We start from the raw sequence: 5,062 nt of genomic DNA on the forward strand, positions 1-5,062 counted from the left end.
GGAGGTTATAATTATTCAACAGTGGATGGTCATGAACATTGTCTAAAACTTGTAATCAGTTTTCAATCATTGATTCTGCTTAGTTTTCACTCTGTGTGTGCAGTGCTGTGATATATCGGCCAACCAATATTGACAGATAATGGCTGTTTGTATGGTGGCCCTGAGCAGTCAAATGCACTGAAACTCAAGAAGACGACAGGAAACAGAAGAGAAAACTCTAAATCTAAGGAGCATGGGAAGAAAAGCATCTGGAAAAGCTCCTGGTGGAGAGTCTGGATTTAAATCTGGGACTCTCCACCATTTGACCCTAGAACTGAAGAAGCTTCTCGAATGACCATACCATATTAGCACAGTAACTTATGATAGTGACTTCCACATTTTTGACTTTTTGACAACATCAGCCGGTTTCTGAGTTAAAAAAAAAACCCTCACTGGTTGTATTGCTTTAAACTCAAACCTTCACACAAGGAGAAAGTAAAGTAGACGTGTTTTTGGTAAACTTTTTCTTAAATGAATAGTATCACCAAATGGATTTTAGTTGAACAGTGTCAAAGTATTTCTGGGTGGATTTTCCCCTCAGAGTCCAGACTAGGCCGGACCCCAAGTGAAGCGGTGGCTGCCCTCCTGATTTAGCCTGTTGAACACAAAGTGGGACCACTGCATCTATCAGACCTGAACCATGAGCATTTTGTCAGGCAAGGGGAGGCAGTTGTACTCACTGCTATGACCTGTGGGTAATGGTCTTTCAGTGTTAAATTGAGTGAAATTATCGGCCATGAATGTTTAATCGCCACTTACCAATTCCTGTGAAGAGATCTTTTTTTTTTTTTTTGGCATGTGTTTCCACTGTTGTTCAAAAAAAGTCAGCAAACGAAGATTAGAAGATTTTTTTTCTCTTTATTTATTTTTCAACTGCTTTTTCAACAGCAGTTTGTGGATTTAGATGTATGTGACTAAGTGGCTTTTGTTTTGTTCCTCACTCTCAGAATTTAAGTAAGCAATGGAAATAAAACTATGTGGTAGTTTGTTAGTAGTTTGAAATAAAAAAAATCAAACTGTCTGATGTTCTAGCTCCTGATTATAGCTTAATTTAAATGTTTTAATTGAGGTTATTCATAGTCAGCAACCGAAATGTTGCTGTGCTGCACCCTTTTGTTGTTTTTGTGCTTTGTTTTTTTCTTTTCCCTTAGCTTTTTCCTTTGTAGCCACCGGCACATAGTATTTTAACATATCAGTCACAAATGATGTCAGATTTGGATTTCCATGTACCAAGTGCATATCAACTTACTAAATGCTGCAAAAGTTTTAGCCTACTAAAATACTTGTCTATTTATGGAAAATTCACAATTATATACATTAGTATGAGTGAGCTCAGAAAAGAGGTGGACATTGTGAAAGTTTTCAGCATGAAATGCTAACAGTCAATTAAAATTCATTCAAGAAACTTTTTCCCTTTAGGACTTTTTTTTTTTGTCTCTCTCTCTTTTATTTTAATAGGTTGTAAATATGTATTTTGAATATATATCACTGTGTTGGGATTTAAATTGATTAATTTATTCAATGCCTATATATTGTTGTTGTTTTTACATATCCTGATTTTGTTTTACTAACTGGAAACAAACCAAGGGGATGAACACATTGTGCTTAGTTAAGGAGATCACGCATCAACGTTTTTTTCTAATTCGTGTTATTCTCTTCATTTATGTTTTGCTGTTACAGCTTTGGGTGATGTTTTTATATATTAAAAAGTGATATTCATTTAATTGTATTTACTGATATGTAACATTATGTTTTACTGTGTTGTAATTGATCAGGTGTGTTGTGGTCACTGCTTGTAAAATAATTGGATTCAGAGAGTTTCCAAATCATGACAAAAGACAAAGGTCACAGTATCACATTCTGCCATTTTGTTCACGTGAGGTATGTTGTCACTTCGAAGTTGCAACACGAGCAGGACATATAAAAGGTGCGGACATATGTAAATGTAGGTGTATACAAATTTTACAAATGTAGACCCGAGTTTTGTGAGTTATCCTCTCATGAGGGAAGTAGAATGAAGCTAATTAGCCCAGCAACTTACCTAGATCTACTATTTGGTTTAACCAATCAAATTGTTCTTTGTGATATTATTTAATTCTACTCACAAAAAGCAAACAAAAAAAAAAAACTTGGTGTGAAAAACAGCTGAAAACTGTCATCAGAACAAACAGCAGCTACTGTAGTTTTTTATGCAATTGGCTCGATCAGAATTCCTGTTTCTGCCATAGCCAATGAAAATTGACTACATTTAACAGCTCTGCATAACAACCTGGTGACATATGATTGGCTGCAAGGGAATTTTAAGCAAAGATTTCTATAAATATAATGAGTCAAAAGATATATAACATCATGATGAGGTGATAATGTATGTTACATTCATATTTTATACAACGTAGTTTTTCATTTATATCAAATAATGGTCTGTTAACCTATTTAATGTTCACCATGTGAGGCTCCTGAGTTTTATTTCCTTTTTTATGTTTAAAGTCAAGTTTTAATGAAGGGTTAAAGGTGCTTTTGTGGGGTGATAGATGGAGAAGGTGCACAGTAGTTAGTGTAAGTAGTGAGGAGTAGCTTGGTGGTTTGTAGCTGTTAAAGATAAAATGCAGACGTGTGAGCACATCTAAATATGTAAGTTCATATTTGATGAAGCATCTCGGGGGGCAGGGTGTGCAACTCATGTCCACATCTAGTTCTATCAGATCACTCTGAATGTGGCACGTGTTGCACAAGAATGCTGTACATGGGTGAGATGTCGTTAATGACAATGAGGCTGTTGTTACTGTAGGAATGCTGAATGTACGGTGAGTGATGTAATGAAGTTGTGCAGCAATGTTTTCTTTGTTGTTGTTTTCCATTGTACCTTTGAACTGTCACTAGAAGAATGAGTTGCATTAAGTTTGGCTTTCCTGAAAACTGTGCTTAAGTTTTGTTTTTTGTTTTTAACCTCGTGTGCTGCATTTCTCTAGAGCTGCACAACAAAAACATGTTTTTGCTTTTGTTGAGACAAATAAAGTTTACATTTCATGCATAAAAATGTTCCCATCTTAGGTAAAAGTGCCAACTTGATTCAGTTGCAAACTGCTGGAGTGAATGAACTTGAAATTGTGACGTGACTTTGAGCAATTTTCCATGATGTTCATCCTGAACAATCATTATCTCTAGGCATGTGTGTTTTGTAGTAGCAGACAATGGAGGTTAAGCACTGAAGTAATGGAGTCCTTTCCTGCTCCACTGTGAGTAAAGGTCTAACTTACAGCTAAGAAAGCTTCTTACGGTTTTAGTTTGGCTTTTGTAGGCTTCTAACAGTTCAAGCTGACATGAAAGGTTTTGGCTTTTTTTTTTTCTTTTTTTTTACAAATTATATCAGTAGTGTCATACCTTTAACTTATTATTAACCTCCATAATAAATATTAATTTCTCCAGGTATCTAGTTTGGATCCATTACCACAGGAAGAAAATGTAAACATTTAAATTGATGTGTTTCTCAGTTAATTGTTGGGCTCTGTGAGTTGCCTGTGTGTTACTGCCTTTTGAGTCAGTCGGTCTGTCAGTGGGATGTTTTGTCTCATATTCTGCATTTATCTAATTTTTGTAAAGTGCATAGTTCTTACTTGATGTTACAAGTGGCAGGTGTGGCTGTTTCATAGTTGATCTAATTCATTACATTTGTCAAGAACTGTTGCTCTTTAATAGATACGATTAAGAGTTCTGCCTGTTATGTGAGACATTGAAGTGATCTAGTGTCACACTGACCTTAAGAGTGCAGTGAGGAGCATCATTACAACCATTAAATATTTCAGCTCACATAAGTAACCCTGTTGGATCCTATGGGCTCAATGCTGTTAGACACTTTTGCTAAGCATTTCCTCTCATGGGGAGTACTTCAGGATTCATGATTTATTTTGCAATGACTGCAGCAAAACATCATGAGGTATTCAAACACATATAAACGTGTGGCTTTTTGTCATGATTTAAATGAGACTGAACTGAAATTATGCCATTTTGTCATTGTGCTAAAATAAATATACCATTATATATTAAAATATATTTGCTAACCAACACTGTGTTTGCTGGACTTCTTCAAAGACGACCAAGAAGTTATAAAATCTGAAGATCAAGAGGTGAAAATGTGGCTGGGCTAGTACCAAAGGTATTATTTGTCCTCATGCTGAGAACTGCTCAGCAACCTTTAAGTCCACTACAAGTGTTATTATCACACTGCATGAATGCATCATTTGTCAGTCAAACAGATTTTTAATGATAAAACCAGACAGACAGGCCTGTAGAGACAGTCAGCATTAATAGTAAAGAAATGCAGTGGTAGGTTTCATCATGAGAATGAAGGAAACATTTAAATACCTTTAAGCAACTATGTTAAAAGCACTGTCTTTCACGTAAAGAAAATTCCTTTGGTATTTGGCCTGTTGCCAGTAACATTTCTGTTCATATCAACTCACCCCACCCTTTACCAGAAGTGTCCAACCTTTCCAGTAAAACAATACTGCTGGATCAAAATAAGAAAACAATAACCCCAAAACCGTGTAGACAAGGAGGGGTATTAGAAGGGATTCATCACCCCCACATGTCAAGCAGTTAATAAACCTGTCACAATTTATGACATCTTATAAAGCTGTGATATGTTTAGTCACTGTCCTTTTTAATTAGTACTTGGTGTTTGACATGTTAAGTGCTAGAGACCAACCATCAGCGATTGGCTCCTGTGTGGATGAAACTATACTGTTAAATACACCATTATGTATCATGTTTCATGAGCAAACAAATAAGAAGTCTTGTTACTCCCCTCGAGTCGTAATAAAGCTCAACTTGTTCCTTGTGTTTTAACTGACATTTATTTCAGACAGGAGGATTCTTCGACATGCCTTAACATGTAATGATGTCCAACCACAGCCGATACATTGCCGTCAGAACTAAAAAGAAATACAAACTTAAATGTATATTCTTAATAAAGCCCCTAAGCATTATATATGGCGAAACATTCCAACAAAACAATCAATAAAAT

This window comes from Pundamilia nyererei, unplaced genomic scaffold, assembly GCF_000239375.1.
Source record: "Pundamilia nyererei isolate P.nyererei 1_Seehausen unplaced genomic scaffold, PunNye1.0 scaffold00230, whole genome shotgun sequence".
NCBI lineage: Eukaryota > Metazoa > Chordata > Actinopteri > Cichliformes > Cichlidae > Pundamilia > Pundamilia nyererei.